The following is a 16,112-nucleotide window of genomic DNA, read 5'->3' as shown; positions in this document are numbered from 1 at the left end:
TAATGAAAGGAAAATAAATAATGTAACAGGGGGAAAATCAGTGTTTCTGGGCACAGGACACTGGACATAGTAAGGCCAAGAGCACACATGCTGGAACAAAATATGGCATTTATCAAATGTTGTTTGCCTCAACTGTCTCCATATTTTAAATCTGCCATACTTCATGAGAGTGTTTTCAAATAATTAAAACAAGGCATAGGTCAGAAAAAAAAGACTAATTGAATTCAGAAATTCACAAAACTTGCACATTTACAGAAATGTCCCAGTAAATCTACATCAAATATAGTCAAGCTCACACTGTAAAAATACATTTTTAGATTTACTGTAACTTGCAGCTTATCTATCAGGAAAAAACATATTTAGTGTGTTATACATCACTTTTGTGCAATAATAAAATCACAGAAACTATTAAATACAGTATTTATTATAATCTTGTATTTATACAGTACATGCTGTGCATGATATATACTATGGTTAACATAATTTTAAACAAGATATAATACTGATCTTACACCCGATATCTAAATGCTGTGTAGGTCAGTAATTCACTGGAAAAAGTACAGGTGATGTTTATTCCTGTACGATGTTGGTGATGCATGTTAGTGTAATTCTCTAGCTGATGACTGGCATTAGAACAGTGACCCTAGGTTCATGGGTGTTGTATACTGCCTCTGTTTCTGTGTGTGAACTGTGCCATATAAGCTTTTCATTCGGTATAGATCCATTGGGACGTTCCTGTAATTGTGCCAGTGGTCTTGTAAACATGTCTAGCGTGCGGAAGACGTCTGAAGGTTGTGCTGCGAGCGTGACTGCTGGCCTCCTGATCCTGATCTCTACACCTGCATGGTCATGTGTGGCCCTTTCTCTGCCCCACATACACAGCCCCTATGGAGAAAAAAATCCAGAAACATACATCATCCCACAGGGATGAGCCTCAGCTCCATGAGTCATCCAGTCAAGCCCAGCTCACAGTGTCAACACTCATAATGTAGTGGTAATGTAATTATTACCAGAGAACCTCTGATTTCAGTCCGGTTGGTGTCCATTTCTCAACTATTTACAGAATGCACATTCCGGTTTGTCTGTAGTCCTATGTGTATATTTCCCTGTCTGTGAAAGTAATGATGGCTTCTCTGCTCAAATGTCTGTAAGGATTGCAGTTGTCTTTACCAAAACTGTTAAGAAAAAATGTACGGTACACTACAGTACCTAAGATACAAACAGTGGTGTTACAATCCAGTTGTGTTCCCTAAAGGTACATTACACTCCCTTCACCAGAAGGAGAGGTGAATATTTGTAAATATTTATTATAGAACTGTGTAAAAAATAATAATCGTTTAAAAAAAAGTCCTTGAAATGTAAATAAAAATCTACAATCATTACCGAATGTGATACAGTTATGTTCCCTAACTGAAGACACAGAAAATGTACTCTTGAGAGTACCATCACAGTGACTACAAATTAATGCTATCATAGTGACAGCTTTGTGAGAGTGTATCGTAGTATTAAGTAGTGGTCAAACAGTAGTAGTCGTCCATTTTGTTTCAGTCATTGGCTTTGTAGTGAGTGAGCATCTTTCCCTTGCATAGCACTGAGAATGTGAAAAGACTGGAAAGTTGTACTAGATTTTCCTCTGTTTCGGTAGAGGAGAGCCATGAAAGGGAAAAGGTTGTGGGTTCTTCCTACTCGACAGGATGTTAAGTAGTTTAGCTGGATTTAATACGTAAATTAGTCTACAAATTTTGGAGAATTAAAAGAGCTACATCTAGTAATTGTTCAGTTAGAGTGGCATTTAAGATCCAGAATGGGTTAATCAGCATGAGCATCTGACACTAATGCTCTTGTGGCTAAATCCATCAAATCTTTACAGAAATGTTCTTTAAATCCTTACAGTGTGTTCAGGAAGCGTATCCTTTCCTCATGATATTTTAAAAAACATTTGCTTTCTTCTCCTTTCAGCTCACATAGGTTTATCGTCACACTCAGCAGTGGCGAGAGGAAAGTCTGAAATGTATTAGCTTCTGTGGGCAGATGGAGATATCATTCACAGCTTGATATCCAGCGGATGTGTGTCCAAGTTCTGTCAGAGAGCCGTTATGGAAATGGAGGCACATGGGCACTTTGTTGTGGGGGGAAGCTGTGCTATCCACCTCCAATCTCTCCCTCCACAGCACTTATCTCAGCCTCTCTCAACAAGAGCAGCTTTCAGCTGCTAACCCCCACTGGATCTTAAAGTTTCACAGTATCATCCTGTACCTCCAGCTCTTTCAGCCAGGAATCAGATTGGATCTCCGAGGCAGAATCGTGGCTTCCCTCATCCACCCATATTTTTCTAATTTAGTCAGATGATTCTTCACAGAGCAGGTCTTATGGAAAGCTATGACATCACCCTGAACCAGCAGGGATGAACCATAAGATTTTGTTGAGGACATTTGTTTGGAGAAGATATGAAAGTTTGACATGGTGTCTCGGAGCACAAGTGATGTGTGTATTATAGAGATCAGACAAATTACGGGTTAGGCTTCTCTGGTTTATCTTAAATACTATAATGTCATGTTTTTGCCATAGTCCATGCACTTATGAAGAAAGTTCATACCCTCTAAAGTTTAACTGATATCAAAAGGAGAAACTCATATGAGTGATCTTGTTTATAAAAGTGCCCATTGCTCATTGCAGTGTTTACAGAATAAACCTTCTCAAAAAGATCAATGGTACAAATTATTCAGATGGAAAAAAATGCTGCTACTGTAACATTGTAGAACCTAAAACAATACAAACTATGCTACAGGGTATTATGACTTCTGTACAAGGATCAGCAATAATATTAAAGCCATATTCGTATTTTTACCCTCATTTTAGTTCTAGAATTACAGACTCAATCTGTTGCTCTGTTTATTTAGTTTGCCCCCTTTCACCATGTTCTACAGTGGTCAGCACCTCTCGAGGACCACAACTGAAAAGGTACAAAAAAAGAGGACGGATCAGTGTCGGCACTTCATTGACACCAACATGGTGACAGCATGTTAGTGTTTGTTTGTACGAGTGGATTAGACACAGCAGTGCTGCTGGAGTTTATAAACACAATGCCCACTGTCCACTCTGTTAGATACACCTCCTCCAGTGGTCCACCTTGTAGTGTGTTGCTGCACAGTTTGTGTTTGTTGTCCTCTAGTCCTTCATCAGTGCACACGTACGGAAAGCGGTGCTGATAACATTTTAAAATGATTGTAGGGACAGTGAGTTCGTTTTAATGTATTGGCTAATAGGTTTATATTACTACAGCTGGTATAAGATATTGCGGATGAGCTGTTCTAACACCAGTTGTTTGGACCTTATCGGTGATAACAGCTCTGTCTGCTTGTTTTTTTAACACATCCATGAACACAGAAAATCAAGCGGCGGCCAACTGAAAATGTTATGCACTGTTGCAGTGACAGTTTCTGACTCAATGTGAAATGCAGCATTAATAAGTGCTATGAATAAATGAGACAGAACTACTACAATAATAAATGGAGATGAACAATATAGAAGCAATATAGAACATGCTATAAATCTTGCAGTATCATGTAATAGAGTAAAAATCATTTTGAGTTGTTAGAACATGTATCAGATATGACTGAGAGTTACACTATGCTATGTGATCCCACTGCGTTTGTTCTAGTTAAACGTTCATACTGTGAGAAAACAGTTTTAAAAGGCAGAGGTAGAAAGAGAGATTACAAGCTTATAGACTTTGTTTTGGAAGTGGTATCTCACTGATTGCCAAGTAAAGCAGCGCAGCTCTAGGAACTGGATCATTTTAACCCTCAGGAAAAAAGATTCATGTCATTGTTCACCATTCCTTTGTTCAGCTGGGTAAAAAAAACATACACATAAGAGAGTTGTACATAGTAGAATAACTAACAATTCCCATATACCCTTTATGTTTGAAGAGCAAATGACCCACAAACCTAATAACAGCATGTACTTGTAGTCATACAGCAATGTGCTAAAATTAGTCTAAGTCATTTTAAAAACTACTTTGCCAAACGTTTGCTAACACACAGACTTCTGAAGTCAAGAGTATCTGTCAGGAGTGTGTCCCCATTTTGCTGCAGTAAAACCTTATATTTTACTTGAAGTTGATGATGGATCATCGCTGTGCAGATATGATTGCATGTAGCCATAAATGCATTAGTGAACACAAGTACTAATTCAAGATGAGGAGTTCTGAATAACAAACATCACTCCAACTCATCCCAGAGGGATTGTATGCCACTACAGAGAATGCTGAGGAGCTACTCCTCTAGTCTACACTTGTCACTGTCTATTGCCACAGGTTATACTTCATCACTACTGAGAACACTAATCTGTTTAGATTATGTGGATATTTTTCATACACCATAATAATAATCAGCTTCAAATAACTAATTTTAGGCTTACAAAACATTTCTTAATGTGTGTTTAACAGAAGGTGTGTGGGTGTAGACCGTTATGAAGTGCTTTTGGTTTTGCTGGACCTAATAATAGAAATATGCTTTAAATACATTGTAAATCTGCAGCAAATGTTGTGTGCAAACGTGCCTCAGTAAGAGGGTAATTGGCTTTTAAAAGGCGACAACCAAAACAAAGTGTGGCCCAATGCAAATCCTGTTGGGCTTGAGAGAGTGTGCCCATCACCGTGGTGACCCTGGGGTAGAGTAAACATTCCATTTGCCCTTCATGACTCTCAAGTAATTACCCAGTCACCCCTGGGGCAAGCCTGCTTGCTTTTACCAGCTCAGATTGCTCTAAGAAACAGGCGCTTACATTCAGCCCCCAACTAGTCCACTACTGATCAGCTCAACGCCAGCAATACAGGCTTTATAACATGACCAGAGTCATAAAGATTTCAGAAAAATGGCAATAAAAACATCTTTAAGAAGCTGAAGGCCTCAGGTATCAGGCTTAATTCTGTTATAGTTTGTTTTGTCTGTATTTTCTTGTGTATTACAGATTCGACAAAACTTATGGTTCCTCAATGAAACATTTATGAACCTTTCAATGCTCCTTCAGGGAATATATTGTCACTGTCCAGTAAAAACATGTATCTCCATTTTTGTGGATTTTTTGTTTACTTCATCATTTGAACACAGCAAATATCATTTTCGTGAATAATTGCAACAATTTCATGAAGAACGGACCAATAGAAATGCTCCAAAACAAAATCTTTTTACATTGGCTTCCACTTAAAATTAAGAAGGTTTTTTCCCTCATTATAAAGTTGCTATTTTGGAAATACATGTTTTTCACTGGACAGCGACAATATGTACCATATACTACATATCCATCCTGAAGCACATGTAGGGGACACCGAGGTTCAGCAGTACACACAGAGCTATTATAATCCCAAGAAAAAAGCCTGATTTGGAGCTAGACGCTCAGGAGCAGCAGCCCATGATCTTCCAGTGCCAAGAATCAGCTAGTGGAGTTTAAAGGCTCCAGGAATGATACTGTGGGACATTGTGACTGTGTTTTCTGGAAAAATGGGGCTTCTTCACCAAAAACCATGCCAAGAACCATCCAAGAATCTTGTTTATATTTTTATATTTTAGAAATTTGTGCTGCTCATATGTTTTCATTTCTGATGTGTATGTGTGTCTATTGGCATGGGTGTGTCTATGTGCATTTGTGTGTGTGTGTGTCTGTGTTCAGGTGGGTATTATTTTCAGAATTCCTATTAATCTAATTTAGCTGATTTGCCTCCACTCTCTCAGTATCTGTCTGTGTGCAGCTGGCTCTGACTTTTGTCTGGTGCAGGTTTAGAGTGTGTTGTGGTGTAAGAGGATTCAGCTCTTCACTGCTCATCTACAGTGTCTTTCACCATTATCCACACAGCTCTGAATTAATGACTTAGAAACATCTGCACTGCTCTCTCAGACAAAGCTAAGGTGACACACTGCACATCATCTGGATTTAGCTATGACCTACACTTTTACAAATAAAGTACTTTCAATCATTCTTGGATATTTTAGAAACTTAAATGTTCTTCTTTACATAACTAGAAAAAAAAAATATATAAAGGAGATTGTTTTAGTGTATAACCACTGTTATAACATAACAATGTTCCATTTACTCCCCAGCCCATAACACCCACATATGGAGACACTAATGTAACATGTTGTAAATTCACTATATTGCAATGTCACAAAAAACAGTGCTTTTTACCTATATCACTTCTTTAGCAGATAACATTTCAGCCCTGCCTTTCAACCTGAAGACTGAAAGTGTGTTTCAGCCCGGACTGATTTCTGAATGAAGCAGGATTCATTACCTTTTATCAGTCTTTAAGGCACAGTGACGAAAGCAGCCAGTTTAATTATGGGATAAAGAGAGGCTGGAAAATGGCCATATAAAAATGAATTATGACTGTTTCTGCTACATAAAACCACACTATCCTGTAAGTGGTGCTCAGGGGAGAAATTAAGTACAATAAAATGTAGAATATGTTCCCTTTAAAGAAATATTTCTCAGAGTGTGAAGAGCTTTTTAAAATGTAAAGAACCTTGTGAAGTTTCTATGCCATATAATTTTTTTTTTTTCCCAGAAGAAATTGTCCAGGCCAAGAACCTTTTAGGACCCATTGTTCTTCTGAGAACACCTACCACATGTTGATCTACATTTAATAGCTGTAAGTTGAAAATTAAAATGTGGTCTGTGATACTGAGAGGAAAAGATTAGAATAATATTTATGAAGTGTTGTATAAAATCATTCAAAATTCTTGTCTACATCCTTTTAAATATAGTCTGCTTGATTTGATCCAGAGGCTGATTTTGTTTAATTTAGGCTACAGTACAGTTATCTAAAACAGGCCAGCAGACTACACACACACACACACACACACACACACAGTCACTTTCTGTTCTCCAGGGACATTACCACCAAACGTCCAACTCAGTGTTGTTGACATTGGAAAGCACTAGCTTGGTCCTGTGACTTTGTGAGAGATTGGCAATTCTTCTTAAGAAGGAAGTGAGGTCACCTTTAATGAAAATAAAGGCAAAAACAGAGGAAACAAGCCAAAAGATGTGAACAATTTTAATACCAGAGATCTAACATTTACCTCTTTAACTCAGAGACTGGACTATTATTTAGTGATTACAGTTATATGTTACTTACAGTTAAAGGAGTAAAAAATGTAAGTCTAGAGCAGAACTGGGGATTTGAGTAAGTGATACACACTTTAGACAGACTTAAGATGTCTTTTGACTTGACTCCAACTATCATTACTGCAATGTTCCTCTCCAACCATCTGAGACAGGGGTGTAAAATTAGCATGGATGGAAGTGATGTATCCCCAACAATATCCAGCAATTATTGAACTGTCACACCAAAAATTTGATCCCCTCCAATTTTTTTTTTATAATAAAAAATATATATAAATAAATAAAATAATAATAATAATAATAAAAGATCTAACAATGTCTCTTTAATTTAGAGTTGCACAAAAGGTTAAATCACATTCTCTACTCGAGTCCTGTAACACATATGGCTAGTGTGATTGGCTGTGTCTTTCCCTGCTGTCACATGAGACAGCTACGTTTGGTTGTTAGCAGTGCAAAAACTGGAAGGAAAACTTTCCAGGCCCATGCAAGCATTACTGTGCAAGACTCAGGTGCAATGTGGGTGACACATGGGTGTCAAAAGCGAGTGAGGATGGCACCAAAACAGAAGACAGTGGATATAATGAGCTATTTTTCAAAGAAACATGTACTGTAAGTCACTTAAAGTCAAGTTCACAAGTTCCATAATAATGTTAATGGCAATACTAGGCTTTGGTGCACAGCATACAGCAGGCTACAATCGGCTGTAGCTATGAATAACATGGTTTGGAAATTAACTGCACAACAAACTGTCAGTTCTCTTTATCATTCATTTAGCATTATACATTTCATGAATTAAATTATGAATTGTTATTCAGAATAGTTTAAAAGTCCCCACCAATGTCAAGAGAAAATCTATACCCTTAATCTGAAGCCATGATAAGCCAGGTGATTAGTAGAAGTTTATTTGTGTATGCTGTAGGTCACAAAAATTACATTATCGACTTATAACACAATGTATGAACATTCCATCAGTAATTTTTGTTGACCTCATTATTGCCTATTCATCCATCCATCCATCCATTATCTGTAAGCGCTTATCCAGCTCAGGGTCACGGTGGGTCCAGAGCCTACATGGAATCATTGGGTGCAAGGCGGGAATACACCCTGGAGGGGGCGCCAGTCCTTCACAGGGCAACACACACTCACACATTCACTCACACACTTACACATACAAACTATTGCCTATTGTGTTTACTTATTTTAGCCCCTTGCTCTATTCTGTTCTCTGGATTTCACTGGTCTCTCTGTTCTGGGGCTCATTATCTAGTGATCTAGTTTTATTTATTTATGATATTAACAAATGTTTATATTCCAAATCTTATGTCTTGATATTCTTAATAACTACATTAATTGCTCTGTAAAGGGGTGTAATGGTGTTGCTATGCCATTTTATTAACATTATATCAGTGGCATAAAATGTTTTTAAAATTACAATAATAGTGTGTTACAGTTATTTCTTGGACAATATATTGAACACAAAATAATGGCAGTCATGAATGACCTCATATACTGCAATGTCTGCAGCTAATAATGAGACTCAAGATTCACACCAGAGACTTGCACACTCAACTCAGACTCAAACTCTAGAAATTTAATGCTCAGTTTGGACTCAATCCTCAGTGACTTGAGACCTGAGTCAGACTCCAAAACCAACATCTTTAGCTCATGATTCCCAGACGTTTTGGAAAATTTGCAAAAGTCCTGGAGATGCAGTACCATGCCTTATTTTCATCATATCCAAACTTGGCTCTCATAAACTAATATGTGTTTATTCATTCATTAAATCATTCATTTATCGTCTGCAACTGCTTATATCGACTTCAGGGTTGCAGAGCCTATCCAGATTCACTGGGCACAAGGCGGAAACATACCCTGGAGGGGGTGCCAGTCCTTCACAGGGCAACACACACTCACACCTATGTACACTTCTGAGTCACCAATCCACCTACCAATATGTGTTGTTGGACCGTGGGAGGAAAATGGAGCACTCGGAGGAAACCAATACAAACACAGGGAGAACACACCAAACTCCTCACAGACAGTCACCCGGAGCAGGACTCAAACCCACAACCTTCAGGTCCCTGGAGTTGAGAGGAAGTGACACTACCTGCAGGACCACCATGCCACCCAATATGTGTTTTATATAACGAAAATATTTATGGGGGCTCCAAAATTAAATAAATTTTAGATGGTTATTTACAGTACTTAGAGTATATTTCATGGTAAATATACAACCCCTGAAACTCTACGGTTAAAGTGATTTCACACTCCATTTCCTCATAAGTTCAAACCTTGCCAATGAATTTCATAGTAGTTACTAAAGAATTTAAAGTCATAGTGAGGGAGAAGTCTTGAGATGCATAATTGCTTAATAAGCCTGCAGTTTTAGAGCCTAAAACCAAACAAGGTGTTCTTTTTAAGTTCTCCTTTAGGCCTGACCTGTGAGACATGTCAGTTGGTGAGCATTCTGTCAGGGTCTAATGGCCAGGCTGTTAGGCTGATGGATGTGTGTTTCCTAAAAAAACACCCCCCTGATTCAGACATGAAACTATACATCATCCTAATTGACCGGGGCCAGACTGTGACTTGTGACAATTATAGCTGAGCAAATGGGCAGCTACTGGGGAGACAGACACTTTAGGCTGGCACTAATGAAATAATCAGACTCAGTACTCAGTCACACTAAGGGCTTTTTGAATCGCTTGTAACAGTTTGTAACCGCTCTGACGTTTTGTACACACACAGATATGTGTCTCATCTTAGTTATAATGTATGTTAAAGAAGTGTAAAACTAACTTAAAAGTGAGTTGCTTCTTGGTAAGGACACTTAGCAAGTCTTGTTTTATTAATGACTTATTTTAGGACTACAGCTGGACATTGCTCAATAACCTGTAGATAGTAAGTAGGAGAGGGAAAACATCACAATGAAACTAAAAATAATATATTGATGTTATCCAGAATCCCCACCCCTCAAAAAAAAAAAAAAAAAAAACACAAAAATTGAATACCTTCTAAAGCAAGGAATTGTGAATCATGCATTAGTCCACACAACAGGATTCATAATCAGTTTTACACACTATAAAGGATATCTGCTGTGTTTAAATTATGTTGCACATCAGAGAACCAGAGATACAGGCTTTTAAAACCATTATATCTTCCAGAATTCCGGAAGATATAAAGGTTTAAAAAGCCTCTATCTCTGGTAAGTTATTTCCTCTACTTATTTCCTATTCTATTTCCTTCCTAATAACCCTGTAAGCTCTGTTATTTCCATATAAATATATTAAAATTATTAATGAATAATGTTAAAGAACAGTTTGCAAAGTCTGTTCAGTTAGTCCTGGCCTGAATAAGGCCACTGTTCCCTCAGACTACGTTCTGAATAAATGTTTACACAGTGGTCACATGGCTGTACGGAAAAAAAGCCCATTACCTCTGATCAACCTTAAAATTCCAGGTTAACAACCTTATGACATTCACATACCCATTTCACAATTTCACTAAGGGGAGAGGGTGACATTAAAACAAACACAAGACTCTATTGCTGATGTAATAAATTGTAATAATATGTCATATATATATGTTGATATTTTATAGAGATATCAGTGCAAATTTTAGTGTGGGTCCAAAGTCAGGAGTAGATCACGAGAGAACATACAACTGTATAGCATCCATTAAAAAGGCTTGAGTCTGCTTTTATAAATATTATATTTATTTGTTATAAAATATATATTTATTATATATTTATATATTCTCTAATATGATGAACTTATTAAATGTACAGAAACTGTACCAAATTAATATTCATGCCCCTGTAGAGGGCGTTTTTTTCACCTATTTCCAACTAGAAATTCACAAAGTGTGTATTTTGGCCATAGAGCTCAAAGTTTTGCAGTCATTTCTGGTGTATTCTGTGAGTACCCTTAAATGGCTAAGTAGGTCTTTAAATGTAGTGCTTTTCTTGCTAATGACATTCCTTTCCAGTTGGACTGAGAGATGAGATATTATATGCACGGCAGAGATTGTGACAATGCAGCTATGGCAGAAAAACAGTCTTTTAAGAATATCAAAGTCGGATGGGGGAGTTTTTCCATGCTGCTGGCGACACACAGAGGCACACAGACACACACAGTCTATATGTAAATAAAGCCACTGGATAAGACACGATGAATGCTGGGCTCCACTCTCCAGGCTCTGGCCTTATAAGGACACTATGTGTTTCTGAGAGCAGGGCTGAGGATATCTGATCCAGAGAAACAAATGGAAAACACTCACACTGTTTCTAGCAGGAGGAAAACGAGACCATTGGGGTGGTCCTGAGGCGTCTATTTTACAGATGCGAGTGCTCGTGTGTTTTGACAGTTCTGACTTTAAGGACCAAAAAGAGGTTGAGAATGTAAAATGTAAGTGAAGGCCTTGAGGTCTCGCTTTCTGCTACAATGTACAAACGATGGAGGCTCAAACAATTAGGTTTTATTGATTGCAACAGACATTTCCAGTCCTCAAATTTGATTGGCAAAGCCACATTTGAGGCAAATATATAATAATACCTGATACAAATATAATTATGACTCTCATGTACTACATTCTGTATTAATTAAAATCCTTCAAGCTAAAAGCACTGGCTGTTACTTGTTTGGCACCCCTAGCCTACTGTTAACAAACAAATTTATTTGGTGGAAAAATTGCATAATGAAATTACTACTACTACTACTACTACTATAACAATGTATTTATTATGTCACTTGAGGCCATGAGTTAGTTAAGTTTGTCATTGTATATAATGAATAATCTGAACTAATTTCTGAAGTAGTTATTTGACCAATTATAATAGAAACTAATAATTCACAGTAGTAATTGATACATCATAGTTGGTACTGAATAATTCATGACAGTTGCAAAGTAATTATGGAATGACCCATAGGAGGAATTAAACAATTAAAGCTAGTTACTTAAAGTGTAACTGTATGTAACTTCCTATGATTGTTCATTTTTGCTTTTAAAATATAATACATCACTTGAGCACGTGACCTATTTTTGTCACATTTGGCATTTAACATCCACGCCAAGCTCACTAATGTCTTACTGCTTTTTAAAATATCACAAAGAGAAATCTTTAGGCAAGTGCAAGTATCTAATAAGAGTTCACTATGGAAAAGAAAGCAAGCAGTCTGTCTGATCCACAACTGTCCTTACAAATGCTTGATAGCACTATCTTGTCACTCCATATCATTTCGTTCACCAGAGAGTTTTCCTTAAAGTGATAATTACTCTACTGTTAAAAGTTCACTTGAAAAATACACATCGTTGTCACTGAAAGAGTTAAATAATACAAAACTACCTCTCTAATAAAACTCTATATAAGCATACTTTAAATGATGAATAGACAGCCCTTGCAGATACCAAAGCACACGGTAAGATCACTCACTGAAGACTGTGGGCCTTTTGGAGCACATCAGAGGAAAAATGGAGGGAGGGAGGACTGACAGGAATCTCAAACCACTCTTTTGTACAGGATGAAAGGATGGAATCCCTCCTTCTCAGCAGCCGTTGACAGCACATCTCACTCCCAGTTCAGAGCTTGGTGTGGACTTCAGTGAAGGCTGGAGCCCTGAGATGAGATCAGAGCGACAGGTGGGCACTCAGCGCCCCATCAGCGTCCACACTCCACCAGCTGAGTAAAGAGTGTAGAGGGGTGCCCAAATATCAGCGTACATTATTTCTATCATTCAGACTATGTCACAAATCATGGTTAGAGCAAAGTGCAAGTCAGAGGGTTCTAAATGGTTAGTTGTAAGTGTTGAAGTAGTGGAATACAGATGGATATGAGTGGCTGATTGGATATGGGGAGGTCCCTAAGCAAAAAAAAAAGAAAAGAAATATGTCATCTTCCTCAAATTCATGAGCTTCTAACTAACAAAAGTTAGCAGTGAACATTTCCCAAAAACAGCCAAACAAGGGAAATTCACAGCTGTGAACTTGTTAGTTAGATGGCACCTGGTTCTACGTTTTGCTAGTGAGCTAGCTAGTCATTACACTACAAGTTAAGGCTGATTTATGTTTCTATGAAGATCCATGTCAATGTCTCTGCATAGCTGACATACAGACATTCGCATACATGTCAGCCAACATTCTTTAATGTAATCTGCACTTGTGAAATAGGGGCAGCACCCAAACCAGATTTTATTTTAAATCTGAGCACCATCTCCTCTTACAACTGATAACCAACCTGCTCCATTTGTTTTGTTGTGTGTATGCTAGTATGGGTTGTTCTGGTACAGTATTATTTGGGTTTTCTGACCATGGTTTCTGGTTTACTTCTAGCTTCTGCATGCCATGATTTGTTTACATCAGGGGTCACCAGTCTTATCCACAAAGGGCCAGTATAGATGCAGGTTTTCATTCTGATCAAACAGGAGCACACCTGGTATAACTGTTAAAAGACAAGTAGAGTTATGTGTGACCCTGCTTAATTGTGGATAAGATTGGTGACCCAGGCTCCACAAGTCTTTTCTTTGCTAGCTCGCTAGCCAATAGCTGGCTAATCAAATAGATTTAGCCACCAACTTTGGAAATATGGTCAATGTCAGATTTCAAATTTCTAGAGAATACATGTATCTTATATTTATTAAGTAAATAAGATCACAGTTTAAACCCACTGACGAAAACAACAGGAGGCACATAAAAATAGGAAATAAATTGGCTGGATAAAACATAATTCAATCTGTGCTGAGCCAATGAGATTTGTTTACAGTCTGAATATGTACATAAACATCATAAGAAAAAAGATTGTTGATTGTTATTTAGCTGGATTTAAAGAATGTTTGTAGGTTGAAAAATAGTTGGATACTAACATGATTTGTAGTGGAAGAAATCAAAAATAGAAAAAGTTATTCTTAGTCTGCTCTATGAAGAATTGCTCATGGTCTCAAACTATCTGTGGTAGAGTACTTTTTTGTTCATCTATGACTTCACGGGCTAAGGGCGATGAATTAAAATTTATGTCCTTGTTTAGGCACGTTCTGCAAACTGCAGCAAAATGGTGGACCTCCCAGACATCGAGTACCATTAATCCACCAGTAAATGAACAACAGCTGTGCCAAATCATCACAATCTCTTGGCACATCTGTAGTACGAAAGAATTCCACTGCGTCTGTGACACTGACGTGATAAAAACGAGAGGCTATTCTTTGGTTCATTGATCAAGCTGAAGGTCAAACATAGCATAGTTGTTTGTTAATACAGTCTCAGAGGCCATATCTTTCCTCCTCCTCCTTTAAATTTAGGCCTGAAATACAGAGGATGACACAGCCAAAAAATAAATAAAAGGAACTCACACCAAAGCCTTCCACGGTCCTCTTGACTGGTGTGAAAATATGTCATTATCTTGTGAATATGGATCTTGTTTTTGAACAGCAGCTGCTGAGATTTTCCCCTGCAAGCAGAGTCAGGTGTGAAGACCACCCAGCAGCCATGAGGCCCTCCGGACCAACCAGGCCTAGGTCCTTCCTCCCACACCCGTGCAGGTGTACGGCTTCACTCATGAGTGAGCTGGATCTGATCCAGAGCTTTCCATTGCTTGGTGGGCTGCCAGAAAATAAGTGATTAATGAAAGTCTGTTTCATAGCTGTAACTCATAGGAGGATTATGCGCTCTGATCAAGTCATTTGAGGCCGATTTGCCCTCTCAAGTGCTTACTGTGTCAGATTAAGCAGCTCAGATCAGTTTATCGGCCTTGTGTGAATGCTTCAGTCAGACACAATTACAGGCTTTTCTCTGCCTCATAGATGACTACAGATCTAAACTCATGAACAATAGCATTCAGGCAGCTTATTTATGGGAGAGATACACTTAAATGAACTATAGAGGAACATATATATGTCTCAATATACATATTAAATATTCAAAAATTTTTCGTTACTCTTTTTGCAAGTGTAGTAAAAGAAGTGGGCTCATTAAAATCAGCTTTATAAACACAATGAAAATATTTAGAATACTTGGTTCAGGGTTAGCCCCAAACACTGAAGCCCTGTGTATAAGTTTATGTGCTGTTACAGTAGCTACTGAATAATTCACAGTAGTTACGTAATGTTTCATAGGAGCTACTGAATAATTAGTAACAGTTATTGTTTAATTAATAGAATTTACAATAAGCAGTACATTTTTCAACTGCAGTTAACCATGGGCAGATCTACATTTTATTTTTTTCCTTAATTCATATTATATAAATCCATTTGAATTGTTTTCCTTGTAGCTGATAAATAATAATAATCCATAAAACCTAGATATATAAAGGAGCATGAATTGAGTAACAGAAATAGAGTTAAATGTGTAATAGAGTATAAGACAATACAGAGACAAAAAATCTTGTATAGTCTATGTGAACTCATCAGCGATCTTTGTATTTCCAACACTTGCTGAAACACATGGGCCACAGGCTTTGTAGGTCTGCAGGCCCTGAGCTCCTGTGGCGTGGGCTCTGTGTAAACAGACTGAGCAGACGTCTGACCGCTGCCTCTTTAAGAGAGGGTACAGTGACAGCTGGCCCTCAACACAGCACACAAAGCACTGGGGCAGGCCCCAGCCGAGAGGGGCGAGGCTAACCACTCTGTTTTCTCTCCCTGAGGGTCTTTCCTCTGCTCAGGGTGCCCTCCTCCTGGACCAGTCCTAGTTAAACTCTTAATCCCCCAAAATCCCCCCCAAAAGCAAAAGGATCACCCTCACCAGCCCCCCAGAGAAGAGTGGGGCTTCTTTTCTCTGCTGCACCAAGGGTCCTGGCCTCTGTTTATACGCCATAAGGGCCCCTTTCAGCCACAAGAGTGTGATCCTTAAAAGAGGTGCTATTCTGGCCTGAGGGTGAGCACTCAGATCTATGTGTATTCATCTTCTCCAAACACGTTGACGGCAGCCCTTTCTGACCCCAAAGAGCAGCTTTATTTGCCCCTATGGACGATTGTATAAATATTTAATTGCTTGTAAGTCATCCT

General features: G+C 38.2%; 1 long non-coding RNA gene across 1 annotated transcript in view; it reads right to left on the bottom strand.

Annotated features, from left to right (window-relative positions):
• Nucleotides 1-542: 542 nt before the first annotated feature.
• Nucleotides 543-16,112, bottom strand: part of LOC136693684 (uncharacterized) — a 39,755-nt gene continuing 24,185 nt past the window's right edge. The window contains exon 3 of the long non-coding RNA XR_010802084.1: nucleotides 543-885. This is a non-coding gene — a long non-coding RNA (uncharacterized lncRNA). The remainder of the gene's footprint in view (nucleotides 886-16,112) is intronic.

The sequence above is a fragment of the Hoplias malabaricus genome, chromosome 4, assembly GCF_029633855.1.
Source record: "Hoplias malabaricus isolate fHopMal1 chromosome 4, fHopMal1.hap1, whole genome shotgun sequence".
NCBI classification, from domain to species: domain Eukaryota; kingdom Metazoa; phylum Chordata; class Actinopteri; order Characiformes; family Erythrinidae; genus Hoplias; species Hoplias malabaricus.
Note: the sequence above shows the minus strand (reverse complement) of the source record. Positions and strands in the feature narration are given on the sequence as shown.